This window comes from Macaca mulatta, chromosome 10, assembly GCF_049350105.2.
Source record: "Macaca mulatta isolate MMU2019108-1 chromosome 10, T2T-MMU8v2.0, whole genome shotgun sequence".
Taxonomy (NCBI): Eukaryota; Metazoa; Chordata; class Mammalia; order Primates; family Cercopithecidae; genus Macaca; species Macaca mulatta.
The window spans coordinates 17,818,405-17,834,226 of record NC_133415.1 but is presented as its reverse complement, the minus strand read 5'-3'; the positions used below and the strand labels follow the sequence as shown (position 1 = coordinate 17,834,226).

At 46.3% G+C, this 15,822-nt stretch overlaps 1 protein-coding gene and 1 non-coding gene across 27 annotated transcripts in view; both read right to left on the bottom strand.

Annotated features, from left to right (window-relative positions):
- LARGE1 (LARGE xylosyl- and glucuronyltransferase 1) overlaps positions 1-15,822 on the bottom strand; it is a 634,395-nt gene that overhangs the window by 412,934 nt on the left and 205,639 nt on the right.
- Positions 5,402-5,536, bottom strand: LOC114670690 (small nucleolar RNA SNORA76). The gene has a single exon (XR_003720386.1). It is a non-coding gene; the product is annotated as a small nucleolar RNA SNORA76 (small nucleolar RNA).

Genomic DNA, 15,822 nt, shown 5'->3' with positions numbered 1-15,822 from the left:
GATTCAAAGGGATTAAAAAAAATTGTGCCATGATTTAATTAAAAGATTTCTTGGCTTTACATAAAATAATGCCATGTCTTACACTCAGCAGCATCTAAGGTTAGGTGAATTTGTTTGGAAAAAAACTGAAAAACAAGACTTCAAAGCACTCTTGACCCCAGACACTTCTCTACTGGTTCATCCATTGACCTAATTTCCCTGTATTTAATTCCCATGTCTGTTTTCAAGACTGACTTACATTGCGGATTCCAAAACAACCACTGACTTACATCGCAGGTTCCAATGTAACTACTGTCCTTAACGTGTACATAGATTTGTTGCCTTCTCTCCAGGGGCATGAGATTTGTTGCCTCCAGGAAAGGCAACAAAACTATGTATTCCTTAAGGACAGTGGTTCTCAAAGGGTTGTCCTGGGACCAGCAGCAACAGCATCACCTAGACAGTAGTTAGAAATGCACATTTGCCGGGCGCGGTGGCTCACGCCTATAATCCCAACACTTTGGGAGACCGAGGCGGGTGGATCACGAGGTCAGGAGATCGAGACCATCCTGGCTAACACAGTGAAACCTCGTCTCTACTAAAAATACAAAAAAATAGCCAGGCATTGTGGTGGGCGCTTGTAGTCCCAGCTACTTGGGAGGCTGAGGCAGGAGAACAGCGTGAACCCGGGCCATGGAACTTACAGTGAGCCGAGATCATGCCACTGCACTCCAGCCTGGGTGACAGAGCGAGACTCCATCTCAAAAAACAAACAAACAAAAAAAAAAACAAAAAAAAAGAAATGCATATTCTGAGGCCTCCCAAGACCTGCTAACTCAGACATTGGAGGAGAAGAAGGGTGTTCCAACAAGTCTTTCAGGTCACTATGATTCATGCTATAGAGTTTGAGAATCGCTGCTCTAGGAAAAACACCCAGTACCATCTACCATCAACTTGACCACTCAAGTGTCACCACTCATTGAAGCTTAACTAAAATGTCCAGAGAATTAACTGCGTACCAGGCACTATGTGGAAGGCTGAATGCTGCCTCACAATCCAAAGTGGTATGTGTGTAAAAAATACAAAAATGGGATGACGTGAGGGCTGGCGGGGGTGCCAGAACCATGCTCTGTTCAGGGGAATAGAGGACTGATTCTGATCCAAGAGTCCCGGTGGACTTCATCTCTGAATTTTATAGGTGAAGAAGCTGTTCAGAGCCCACTGTGGTGCTCTCTTATTGATGGAGAGGCACAGTCCCTCTCCCCCAAATGCTGGTGGCCTGGAGGCGGTGTCTGAGCTGGCCTTGAAGTAAACCCACAGGTAGGCAGAGGTCTTGAAGGACATTCCGAGTAGAGGGAAAAACAGAAACAAAAGTAGGGAAGTGTGAAAGTAATTATTTTGTTCAGGGAAGAGTGGGCAGCAATCTGCAGTCGTGTAGGTACCTTTTAAGCTTGTAGGAAAGGCTGATGAGTGAGAGATCGGGAGGGACAGGAGAATGTAGCCCGAGAGTGGATTTCCACATCCATGGTCTGAGGTAAGCAGCTGGCAGTGAGGACAAAGATGTTGACAGCAGTGTTTCTCACCCTGTAAGAGGAACATGGGATTTCCTGGAATCTCGTTAAACTGCGGGATCTGATTCATCATCTTGGGATGGGCCTGCAGTTGTGTCTTTTTGAGCAGCTCCAAGGTGATGCTGGGATCACACTCGGAGTGGTGAATGCAGTTGCTACGGGGAGAGTGCATGAAGATGCTTGGAGATGATGCCTTTACATTGCTGTCAGGATACATGGTTGGGTGGGTCCATGATGGTGTTTTCAGAAGAATGGCAATACATGGAAAGGAAAATGGGAATTGGGGGCAAAAGTTTTTTATAAAGCGAAGGCGGAACATGGAGTTCTGCAGACGAAAAGGAGGTTGTTGGAAACAGAACAGTGCATCCACCGCAATTAGTCTCGGCAGTGTGTGACAGTAAGTTCCTGATAACAGTGGCTTAAACCAGAGGGACTTCTATGTCTCTCTCACATTCCCAGAAAGTCAGTAAGTTGGTAGTGTAGGGTGGAATGTGATTTAACAGTGCCATTGGCTTCCCAGGATCCCATCATTCTGCTTTGCCATCCTCAGCTGTAGGTTGAGGCCCCTCAGTGTCCAATATCACACTAGAGCATCAACATCCTTGTTGCAGGCCGGCAGCCAAAAGTAGTGGAAGAGAAAGCCAAAGACGGGGATGCATCTCAACAGCAAAAGTCATTGTAAGTGGCTTCCCTGAAGTTCCATGGCTATGCCCAACTGCCACAGGGGCAGGGAGACATAGTCATTTCTCTGGCTGTTTTGCTCTCCTGAATGTAAGCAGAGGTCTGTTCCTAAGCAGAAAAGGGACAATGGATATAGGGAGGCAACGTGGCAGTCCTTGCTGCAAGTGGAATCCATGGTGACAACTCAAAAGGGGGAGGGCACAATGAAGTAATCAGATTCTTAGGGGATACTTGAGTGTCAGCCTCCTGTGCTCACGGATGTCCGAATCTACTTGTGTCTTGCGATTTCGCTAGTTCATTAGTGTGAGTGTTCCTCTCCTCTGTCATAAAAAACCTGTCCCAATCCTTCTCATCTGCAAGAGCCAGCTCCACTGCCATCTCCTCCAATAATGGTGGCTGCATTTCACAGGGTTGTTCAAGGAGATAGTTCAAGAAGTCAAGGAGATAAAACACTTGGAACAATGCTTGGCACATATTATGCGCTGGGCACATAATAACCACTTAATAAATGCTAGATATGAATTATATGCACCAAGACCCAGCATGGGTGCAGACACACAGTAGGCACTCAATATGCATTGGCTGAATCTAATCTGTAGCTTCTGGACTGACCTCTGTGCCTTAATTTTCTTCCTGTGGCTCATGTGTCCACCACACCTACCATTCTCTAAGGCCCAGCCAAAAGCCAGAATCTAGCCCCAACAGGGACATTATTTAGATGAAAGAACATTTTTCCACAGCCATCCTAGTTTTCAGGGCCTTGCCAAGAAATAGAAAAGAAAAGCAATATAAATGTTAATAGGAAATTGTCTATTCACTTTTACTTAGGCTAATCTACGGCGGACCAACAAAGAGGGAATTAGACAGCCAGAGGGACAGGAAAACACAGGACCTTGACAGGCTGAAGCCCAACAGACTGCAGTTTCCAGGAGGAAATGTAATTCCAGGCCGACAACGAAGGCTACATGGAAATCAGGACAGAGGGTTTCTCCTTGGGATGCCTCTATGGTGTGAGATGAGGTTCCTACTGTGGTCCCCGTTTTCCTGGGCATCCATCAAATTAGTGCCTACCATATGCAGCCACAGGTCTGACTGGTAGGGACAAAAGGGTGATTATAGCAGCTCCTGTCCCCAAGGACTACAGAAGCAAGAAAAATAAACTAATAATTACAATACAGTGTGAAGTAAATGTTACTAGATGTTTAGGCTCAAGATATTAGATAAGCAAGGAAGAGGGGCAGATTGCCAGAACAACAGAGCAGGAGAAAGATTAGGTACAAAGTTGTCTTCTTGTAGAACAGAAGACCCTGAGGCGGGGTTCTAAAGGGTGAATAGGAGTTACCCTGGCAAAGAAGGCAGGAAAAGGTGTTCTAGGAAGTGAGACCACCAGGTACAAAGACTAGAGAGCATGAGTTCACGTCCTTTCCAGGGACACTGATGAAGCTCAAAACCATCATCCTCAACAAACTAACACAGGAACAGAAAACCAAGCACCGCATTTTCTCACTCATAAATAGGAGTCGAACAATGAGAACACATGGACACAGGGTGAGGAACATCACACACCAGGGCCTAGCGGGGTGTGGGGAGGGGTTGGAGGCAAAGGGGAAGGAGAGCATTAGGACAAATACCTAATGCATGTGGGGCTTAAAACCTAGATGACGGGCTGACAGGTGCAGCAAACCACCGTGGCACATGTATACCTACGTAACAAACATGCACGTTCAGGTCATGTATCCCAGAACTTAAAGTGAAAAAAAAAGACTAGAGAGATACATCATGATAGGCTAAATAATGCCTCCCAAAGATGACCACCTGATAATTCCTGAAATTTGTGAGTATCACATTACATAACAAAAAAAGGACTTTGTAGGTATGATTAAAGACCTTGAGGTGGAAGATGATCCCAGATTATCCTGCTGGGCCTGAATATAATCACAAAGGTCCTCGTAAGAGAGATGCAGGAAGAGTCGGCGTCAGAGGGAATGTTGGTGTGATAATGGAAGCAGAAAGTGGTGTGATTCATTTGCAGAGGATGGGGCCACAAGCCAAGGGATGCAGGTGGCTGCTAGAAGCTGAAAAAGGAAAGGGGATGGGATTCTCCCTCAGAGCTTCCAGAAGAAAACAGCCCTATGGACACCCTGAATTTAGTTCAGTGAGACTGATTTTGGACTTCTGACCTCCAGAACTATAAAAGAGTAAATCTGTGTTATTTAAAAGAGTAAATCTGTATTATTTTAAGCCATTAAGTTTATGGTGATTTGATACAGTAGCAACAGAAAACGAACATACACGTGTTAAGGGTGTGTCTTCCAGAACGTTAAGGAAGAACATCAGAAAACTGAATCAGAGGAGGCAGGCTCAGGCCAAGTCATGGAAGGATCTGTGCACCAGCCTGAGTTTAAGTTTTATCCTCAATGCGGAGCTTCCACTAAAGCATCTCAGCAGAGGGATACTAAAGCGCTGACTCATCAAATTTCTGGATCTTAAATCTTAGCAATGACCACATGTCTAATTCTCCATTTTATTGACTCATTTCTTTTATTATAGACTGTAATGACTGTATAAAAAAAAGGAATAACCTAATGGAATATGGAAGGCTATTTCATCCCTCCAAATTCCACTCTAATGTTCTTGAAGATGCATACACGTATCTGCAGGGCTGTGATCCAGTATGAGCATGGGTGTGCAGACAGGGAGACTTACTGGAAATTGGGGATTTCTCCCCAGAATCCTGGCCTGATGACTGCTGTATGGCTACAAAGGTCTTGTTCAAATGTCCCACCCTGCTTCAACTCCAGGAACAGGACAGGCAACCCATGTTCACTGAGTGCTCTCTTAGGGCCAGAAGCTTTGTGAACATCCTATCATTGAGCTCTCCACAATCCTTCTGCGCAGTACCCTCAGCTGCCGGGAGCCTCTTGTAACTGAGCCTGATTCCCTGAGCACTGCTGTTGCAAGGCACGACACCCATCAGTGAAGCCTGGAAAAGATGATCATCCACCTACACATGGTCCCTACCTACCTCTGCCCAGTCTCTGTCTATACACAGAAAAGCCCTGAAGGGTAGAATTCCAGCTGGCCTCCTCCTTCTCACTCACTCTTGGTACACCAACCTTTATGCACTCACACACCCCGCGTCAGGGCCCCTGCCAGCTATGTCTTTGGCCGAATGTTGCTTGCTGCCAAAGGAATCACTTAGGTGGCCTCTAAGCAGCCCCGGATCTGACAAGCTGGGTCTGCTCTAGCACTGCCGCTAGACCCCTGAGGCCATGGCCAGACACGCAGAGGCTCTAAAGCAGTGCTCTGGCTGTTGCCAGAGCAGGGGACCCAAACTAAGGAGGATCCAAGGCACAAGAAGCCTGAGCTCAAATCCTCACTGAGACACTTCACGGCTATGAAACCTTGGCCAAGTCACTGTCCTTCCATCAAAACAGGAGGGTATGGCCATCACCTGTGCTTGCCACCATGGTGCACCCCACAAGTTAGAAAGCGACACTTCCCATGCATCTGACAGGTCCCACAGCCACAGAGGGCTCTGTGGTGGAAACACAACACAACAAAACACAACACAACACACACCTGGCAACACTGGGCATGCTGAAGCCTCAAATTTGAGCTGTTTTCAACAGTGTTGTCATGAACAGATTCTTGCAGTCTATTCCACCCCCTTCCATCTTTTCTTTTAGAATCTATATTTGGAGACAGTACTTCCCTGGAAATAAAAGCATTGAGTTGAAAGGTCTATCATGGAGTTCAAGGATATGCACAATTTATGGTTCTTGTGATGACCTGGCTCTCTCCAGGAAGAGCAATGTCGATCCCACCAAGTCAGATCAGACAGCACTGCTCGTGTCCCTACTTCATTCCAGCATGGAACCAAGCACTTCAGTTATTCTTTTCCAATACCACACAACGCTCAGCCCCATTTGACTGATGAGGAAAGTGAAATTATGGAAAGCAAAGTGACTTGCCCAAGGCAATGCAGTTATTTTGATACAGAGCTGGGAGAAGGATCTGAGTCCCTGGAATCTTCCAACTCCATTGTATCTGCTGAATTATTCAGGTCTTTGAGTTATCCCACACTACTTCAACAGCTCTCGTTTATTACACATAACCACAGGCCAGGTTCTAGACGCTACTTTATTATATACACTACCGCGTTCGTCCAAGGCAATGAGGCAATAAACATGATAATGTTGCTGATGATGATAGTAGCACCTACCTACTACTGAATGTTTAATACGTGCGGGCATTGTGTAAGGCACTTACATTATTTTAACTCTAAAGATCTATGAGTTAGTCTGATCATGCCCAGTTTATAGATGAAAGAACTGGAGCTCAGAAAAGAGGCATCCCCCAAGAGTCCCACAGATGATAAATGGAAAACACATCCATCAGTAAATGGATTTGAACACAGGGCTGGCTCCTAACCGTTAACTGCCCCAGGTGGGCGACAAGAGAGACGGTTTCTAAACATGACAGTGAGAAAAATCAGCATTCCGTGTTGGTTTGTCTTCCCCGCAACGTGCCGGCTGTGTGTCGTTTGATCAGTGCTGAGTTTATTTCAACCCCATCAGACTGGCTGCATACAAATGCATGTCTTTCTCCTCTGGGGGCTGCTTCCCATTATAGCAAACATGGATCACACGGCTCAGCCCACACCCCCACACAAGCCTCCAGGGTATCGCCTCCAATGGCCAAGAGGGACCTCGTCAGGGCCTGAGAACAGAGGGAAAACTCCCTCTCGGGGCACCATCTGCACTGCAGAGGAGGACACAGGAAGGGGGAGCTCCTAGAAAGCAGCAAGAGTATCCTGGTATAAGGGATGAGCTTCGAGGCTAGGAAAGAAGCCACAGGTTCAAGTCCCAACTCTGCCCATAACTCAATGTGTGACCTGGGGTAAGTTAGTCTTGGTCACAGGACAACTAATAAAATTATGAAACAAGTAACTTGATGTAATTTCAGATTTCCCTCCTGGAAGGGGATGGAAGAGGTTCTAGTAAAAATAAACTGAATCGCTTTAAAGAAAGGAAGTGATTTGGCAAATCCAGACAGAAAATACCTGGGCCCCAGATCATTTGCATAGCTAACCTACCTTCTTAGAAGTTCTTTTCATCAAAAGACAGAGACATAAATCCCTGTGAATTGGCCCTTTTCTGCCCTCAGGCAGGTACAATCTCAGATTCTTCCTGATCCACAGCATCTCAGATCCTGAAACCACTGCAGAATGAAAGCAGCCTGAAAAAGAAACCATGACCCCATCATCGAGTAAGAATTCTATCATCTTCAGTAGATCCAGAACTGGTACGCGAGACCAATTCCAGCTGAAAAATGTCATGGCTACTAAAGACGTGGGAGGGAATGGGGAAAACACTGGCTTCAGTCCTTCACTGCCCTGACACTAGATGCATCTGCCAGGTGAGAAAGGGAGAGCTCCCGGGGCCACACGTGCCCCTTGGCACAAGCAACCCCATCATTTTACTATGAGTCCATCGGTAAAATACAGGGAGTATCCAGGTGAGTAGGAAAAGCATTCAACCTCCATATAACAAGATTTATAAAATCAACGCTGGCTTGCCAGGGATCCTCTTTGACTGTAACGTAGAGAGTGTCAAGGTGTTAACAGCTGTAAGTGGTTACTAGGTTCCTGAAATCCTATAGCTGGGGTTGATGGTTACATTTCTGATGCACAACAGCCAAGCCTGTCCAAGCACACATGCATCATGCTCCCTCCCTCCTTTCTCCAGCTGCTCTGGCTTTGCAGCCAGTCCTACTCCCTGGTCTCAGTTCTTGGGAATCAAGGGAACTTTCTAAAATATCAAGTTGCTTTAGAGAAGTGTCAATTTGTAAATTCTCCACTTGGCCCTGTCTACCTGCAAAGATACAGATAAGTCCGGGGGAAGCAAAAGAGATTTTGTGTCTCTTTTTAGTTTCCAGATGGAGCTGCCTCCCACGGTCGACCCACACACCCAAGTGGCTGATGTCACCGTTATGATTTTAGTAGCACTGTGAGGGCCCTGGGGGCGAGAACCCCCATAAAAATCAACAATATCAAGCATAGCTGAGGAAGCCAGAGAGACAGAAACTAGGGAACCAGAGTGTGCTTAGCTCTGGAAGGGTCTGCAGAATCACCAAGCAGAGACGCATCATATGGACATCTGTGCATACACACAGGATGGAATGAGCCAGGGCCTTAGAGAGGATGACACTTGACCAGGCTGATGATGTCCGAGCTGCTGAGAAGGATCCAGTCCCAAATATCACCCAGTACGACCCTTTGGGAAAATTCCCTTGGCCACTGTGTAGAATGTCAGCCTCGGGACTAAGAAAGCACCTGTCCCAGAGGAGAAAAGAGTGTTTTCAACCAAGCTTGGCACTGTGGTGAGTCCAGCCTCCATGGACTGAACAGAAGTTAGAAGTTGCTGATGTGGAGCTGCTATTGCAGGAACGAAAGAAGGGAGGCGGAAGAGAAAAGAAAAAATCTAAGGAATATGACAGTGCACTGGGCACTGAGGCTGTCTGTGGGGAAAAGAGGCTCTGGAAGGGGGTTGTGGTGGCCACTGTGTAGACAGAGACCCTTATACCCAGCTTAGCCAGGAGCTCTCCTGAGCTCCCCTCGCCATAACACAGGCATTACATGCCTGCCTGAGGTATTTCATCCCTTCAGGTGATTGTCATCGTACTATGTTGCTAGGGCGGATGTAACAGAATACCAGACTGGGGGGCTGAAACAACAGGAATTCATTCTCTTAGAGTTCTGGAGGTTGGAAGTCTGATATCAAAGTGTTGGCAGAGTTTGTTTCTTCTTTTTTGTGTGTGTGAGATGGAGTCTTGCTCTGTCACCCAGGCTGGAGTGCGGTGGTGTGATCTTGGCTCACTGCAACCTCTGCCTCCGGGTTCAAGCGATTCTCCTGCCTCAGCCTCCTGAGTAGCTGGGATTGCAGGCGTGTGCCACCACACCCAGCTGATTTTTGTATTTTCTGTAGAGACAGGGTTCACGATGTTGATCAGGCTGGTCTCGAACTCCTGACCTTGTGATCTGCCCGCCTCGGCCTCCCAAAGTGCTGGGATTACAGGCATGAGCCACTGTGTCCAGTCCAGAGTTAGTTTCTTCTGAGGCCTGTCCTTGGCCTGCAGCTGGCCGTCTTCTGCCTGTGTCTTCACAAGGTCTTTCCTCTGTATCTGCGTTCTAATCTCCTCTTCTTACAGGGACACCAGTCGCATCGGACCAGGGGCCACCATAATGACCTCACTTTACTTTAATCACCTCTATAAAGACCCTATCCCCAAACAGTCACATTCCTGGGTACCGGGGGTTAAGGCTTCAACACATAACTTTGGAAATGGAGGGGCACGATTCAGCCAATCACAGTCATTACCACTTTCATACCACTGAGCAAAATGAGACACACAGGAAATAAGTGACTTCTCAGAAGCCACACCGCTCATCTGCAGCAGAGCCAGGATTAAAATCCAGACCTCCAAGACCCTGAAAACACGATCCCACCACGCCCCGAAGCTGCCTAGACCTGTGAGGTTGCTGGCATCAGGCCCTGTTTTACAAGTAAGAGAGCCAAGGCTGAGGAAGGTGAAGGAACTTACCAGAGGGTCATGGATCTAAAAAGAGTGGCACTGGGACTCATATTTAGGGTCTATCTAGCTTTACCCCTACTAGTCATTTGCGTTGAATGCACGCCAAGACTGACTGCACTTGGATTTAAACTCTTCATTGGTGAGGCAGTAGCGCCCTTCCTTCGTAACTTGTTCTTCTCTATTCAGGGTGGTCCAGGCAGCATGGTTGTTTAGAGGTACCTACTCTCCATTTGCTCCATTTTAATTCTGGAGGTTGGAAGTCTGATATCAAAGTGTTGGCAGAGTTTGTTTCTTCTTTTTTGTGTGTGTGAGATGGAGTCTTGCTCTGTCGCCCAGGCTGGAGTGCAGTGGTGCAATCTCGGCTCACTGCAAGCTCCGCCTCCTGGGTTCATGTCATTCTCCTGCCTCAGCCTCCTGAGTAGCTGGGACTACAGGCACCCGCCACCACACCCGGCTAATTTTTTGTATTTTTAGTCAAGACGGGGTTTCACCGTGTTAGCCAGGATGGTCTCGATCTCCTGACCTCGTGATCCACCCGCCTCGGCCTCCCAAAGTGCTAGGATGACAGGCGTGAGCCACCATGCCCGGCCTAATTCTCTAATTCTTAAATTAATTTCTTAATATTTACAAGTCTTAGGAAAGGTATTTAAAATCCTTCATTAAAGGCCATTCAACTATATGATCACAGCATCCTTCAGTGAGTCCCCATGTAACTGACACTGGCTCTCCGATTTGTACTTTATGCTTCCTTGGGGACCTCTCCATGGTGCTTACTATAAAACCTTGTACTTAGTAGTTTCCCAATAAATATTTGCTGAATGCATGAATGGATGGACGGACAAAGTGGTCCAAGGAACCTCAAAAGGCCCTTCCCAGCTTTAAGCTTCATGATTCTGCTCTAGGGGGTGACACAGTGGGACTGCTGCCCTATGGCTGAGCACTGCATTAGATCTAAACCAGACCTTTTGATCTCTTCAGTGTATCTTCCTCCAGCAAAGCCAGCATGTCAGGGCAGCTTCACCAACCAAATCAAGGCAGGGATAAGAAGCTGCCTTTGAGAATAATGGGCTTTGCCCAGGCACAAAATGATAGAAAGCTCTGGAAACCAATTAAACTTTTCCTTTATAATTAAAGCCAATACTTTTTTTTTTTTTTTTTTTTTTTTCCTGAGATGGAGTAATGCTCTGTCACCCAGGCTGGAGTGCAGTGGTGTCATCTTGGCTCACTGCAACCTCCATTCCTGGGTTCAAGCGATTCTCGTGCCTCAGCCTCCTAAGTAGCTGGGATTACAGGAATGCACCACCACCACGCCCAGCTAATTTTTACATTTTTCGTACAGACGGGGTTTTGCCATGTTAGCAAAGTTAGTTCGAGGCTGGTCTCGAACTCCTGACCTCAGGTGATCCGCCCACCTCGGCCTCTCAAAGTGCTAGGATTACAGGCGTGAGCAACCATGCCCAGCTGGCCAATGCTACTTTGATGTACTTTCCTCTCTCATCAGACCTTTGCTAGGTGGAAAACAAAAAAAAAAAGGAAAACTTCATCATCACCGTAGAATTCCACTGTCCCTGCTGTCTATGTTCCCACTTGGAAAATGCTACTGCCGTTCAACAAATGTCTGTGTGAGTAGCCATACAAGCAAAGAACCACCCTGGGCACTTTCCAAAGAAGCAGAAGACAATAGCTCATGACAGCAAGGCACTTACAAGCAATTCGTGGAGATTAAAAAAAAAAAAAAAAAAAAAACTTAAGAATGCAGAATAATGTAATACAAATTGTATTCAGTGTTAAGCCTTTGAGGAATAACCAGTCTGGGGAAAGGTTTTAAAAGACTAAAGTCTTCTCAAAAGAGAAGACACTGAATCAGTGAATCAAAGAATCAAATTAAAAATGAAAACTGGAAGAATTGGCCCCAGAAAATGGCTAGGTCACGGTCTACTGGACGGCCATGGTGATGAACTGGCCAGGGAACTGAACAAGTTAGGAAGACAGCGGCAATAAAGGCTCAGAAGCCAAACTGTGTGTCAAGGGGAAAGGGACAACTCGTCCCTGGCTGGCTGGAGAAAGGAGAATGGGAATGACAGCAGCAGGTGCAGAGAGTTCCTGGAGGACCACAAAAGGTTCTTTTAATCAGAGGCATTTAGACTGGTCACAATGGGCACAAGGCACTCATTTGATTTTTCTGAGCAGAGGAACAGAATGATGCAAATTCCTGAGGAATTCGTAACATTCCAACAGCTCTGCTGTCATTTGAGTAGAATAAATCAAGGATCACCACAATGGCAGGTATGCCGATCCCAGTGTAACGGGGTGGTCCTACACACTAGAGAAGGAAATGGCAAAATTCTTTAAAACCAGGGGCACATTTCAACGGGAAGTCATTATTTTGAAAAAGAGGCATTAGAATGCAAGATAAATGCTGTATGATGTTTCTTCTCAAAAGACCAGTTAAAACTTAGAAATGTCCAAAGCAACAAATCACACAGCTGGGAAAGATCTTTGGTAGCAAACTCTCCCAAAGCTTTATGTAGGAAATCATTTGCTCATCGTTTAGTGTGCCCCTGCTGTGTACGAGGCACTGTGCTGGATACAGAACCCAAGCAAGCAAGAGTGGGCCAAGTGTTATAGGAGCAGTTGTAGGGTGACAGACACCAAGCTCCAGCTTAATCCCACAAAGGTGCAGCAGTTTCCCCAGGTGAACAAGGTGAAGCAAGGCAGGAGAGAGAACAGCCCAGCTAGGTTAGGAGCTGTGCAAGAGCAAGGTGTGGCCACCAGGCTTCCACGTTTGTAACCTGCCAGAGCAAAGGGTTCCAGGGGGTCTGCAGCAGGAAAGGAGACAGGGAAGAACCGAGATCTGAAGGTTAGAAGAGATTAGTCTCTTTCAAGAGTTCTAACCCCTGTGTTAAAATCCTCTGCTATACCATGCCTCAATCTGGAATTCTTCACACTGTCGTTTAAATGTGTCCTAAAATACTGAATAGAACACGGGTCTGAAGGATACCCTGGAAACCAGGAATGAGGTCAACCTCCTCACTAGAGAGAAGTTAGGTGAGCTGTCCACAGCTGACTGATACATAGGATGCTGTTCAGGAAAACTGACTGCTACCTATGGCCAAATGATATAAGCAGAAAGAAGACTAAAAGGAAAGAGCACACAGACGGGAAAAGGTAAGAATATGAGTTTGTCTGTGTTTGTTTTAGAGTTGAGGTCTTGCTTTATCACCAGGCTGGAGAGCAGTGGTGTGATCACAGCTCACTGCAGCCTCCAACTTCTGGGATCCCAGCGATCCTCCTTCCTCAGCCTCCCAGGTAGCTGGGACTACAAAGTGAGCACCACTATGCTTGGCTAATTTTTATTTTTATTGTTTTAGTTTTTTTTTTTTTTTTTGCAGAGATGGGGTCTTGCTATGTCGCACAGGTTACTCTCAAACTCCTGGCCTCAAGTAATCCTCCTGCCTCAGACTCCCAAAGTGTTGGGATTGTAGGTGTGAGCCACAGTGCCTGACCTAGAAATACGGGTTTTAAACAGACATTACCTTCTCCAGATTTCAGAAAATAAAGGTAAGAGCTAATGTGTGCTGCATATTGAGTGGTATGCCATTTTGTAAAGGAGGAAACTGAAGTCCAGAGAAGTTGGAGTAACTTGTCCCAACCAAACCATCCAACGAGTAGAGCAAATGCCAAGATTCAACCCCAGGCAGTTTGAGTCTGAAGAATGTTAACCACTACCATTATCCCATTTGGCACAACCCTGGGGATGGGGGGCGGGGAAAGGGCAAATCCTACCTGGACAGGGAAGCTGGAGCCTGGATGGCAGGCCTAACACTGGAAATGAATGGCCTTGAGCCAGTAAAGATGCCAGCCTCAGTGGGAGAAATGGCCCTGCACTGAGCATCTCAACAGTCTTCAGGCAGGCAGCAGCAGATGGATCACAGGCTCGAAGGCTTCTAGAGGAGACCAGCACAAGAGGGGCATGTTCACTGAGGCCAGGAACCCACTGGCTACAAGGTGGGTCCAGCCATGGGGTAACTAGGTGAGTCACACAGTCTACTCCGTCATCAATGGAAATTAATCAGGAAACCCCTCCTTGACTCCAAGTGGTGAAGAGATGAAAGAAATGGGTGGAGAAGTATGGGTGGAGAAGTGTAGGAAACAAACAGTGATTAGAGTCATAGAAATTGAGGGGTGAGGGGTACAGAGAGTGTGTGTCTGTGTGTCTGTGTGTGTGAGGGGTACAGAGTGTGTGTGCGTGTATGTGTGTGTGTGTGTGTGTCTACATGTGGGTAGCATGCACCCTGCTGAGGCCAGCAAGAAAAGCCACTAACCTATTAGTCTCTAAAAAAGAAAGCAGAGGCAACAACACAGGGAAGAAACCTTGACCCCGAGCATTCTTCAACAGCCTCAACCAGAGTGAAATTTAAATTATGTTTCCATAGTGTGGACTCTGTGCCTCAGGAATTTGCTCTGCATCGCCTTTGTACTCACAGAAGGTATATCATAAGTATTTGTCAACGGTGAGGATGACAGCTACACTTTTAAAGGCACCTAAATTGCCTATCCTGTGGCTAATTTGTTGTGTGTTTGTTCTGAAAAATCGCCCTTTATGGAACCTCTCCATCTTGAGAGCAAAATCCTATCACTTGAGGGCTGAGATGTGCTAAGAAGAAACTCAGTGCTTCATTTCATATCTATTTTCTTATAATTAATCAGTTTTATTTTAAGAGGACGAGGGGGATAGATATATCTACAGATGAGGGAAAATAGATTCAGCTTAGAGAAGGATTATACATGATAGTCCCAGAAGGTTTGGCTGTTCAGATGATCATTAAAGGAATGGATACAGTTGGTTTTTTTTAAAAAGTCCTAGCTCCCCCAGGATCAGATAAAGAAAAATGAGAGGGCTGTTTCTGCTCCTTTCTGGAACCACATTAAAAATGTATCCCTAAACAGCCTTTTGCTAGGAATCCCCCCTGCTATTCCACTAGTACATAAATGCAGGGAACCATATCTGGCTACTAGGAGGCACATCAATCACAGCTCAGAATTCATTCATTCTGTGGTCACTGGTGGTTTATTTGAAACACACAAGCCAGCGCACACAGCTGGACACAGCAAACCAGGTCGGCACTCTTAATTACCTAATTGGTGGTTCTGTTTTAGGCTCTTTTTTTCTTTTTCTTTTTTTTCCTTCAGGTTAAAGTTTCTTAATACATAAATGATCAATCCATGTATTTGTTTACTCTTCCTCCTTGATATTCAGCACTTTAAAATGAGTGCCCAGGACTGGGCACAGTGGCTCCCACGTGTAATCACAGCACCTTGGGTGTCCAAGGTGAGAGGATCGATTCACCCCAGGAGTTCAAGACCAGTGTGGGCAACATGGCGAGACCCCGCGCCTACAAAAAAATTTAAAAACTTAGCCAGCTATGGTGGCATGTGCCTGTGTTCCCAGCGATTTAGGAGGCTGAGGTGAGAGGATCACTTGAGTTTGGGAGGTTGAAGCTATAGTGAGCCAGGATGGTGCTGCTGCACTCCAGCCTGTGTGACAGCAAGACCCTGTCTCAAAGAAAAAGTATATAAATAAATAAATAAAATAAAACAATCAAAACAAAACAATGAGTACCCAGTAGTTAATAATGAAAAGCGGAATCATTCTGAAAACTGGTCCATGCAGACTGACTCCTGCCCTCCTACCACCATGGTGATCGGCAGGCTAAAAATGCTGCCCCTCTTCCATCACACACATGCTCAAGTAACTCCAAAGAAATGCAAAAAGCTGGTCTTGGCCTGGAAAAATGAGGACCCCCTTGTTCAGAGAATAGCCTCATATTCAAGAGCATGGAGACAAAAAATCCCAGCTCCAGAGTCAGATAAGGCTGGTTCAACCCTCGGCTTCTCTGGCGGGATACCATGGAGACATTCCTTACTCTCACTAAGCCTGAGGCCTCATCTGTAAACTGGGAGACATAATTATATCCATTTAATAGAATTAGAT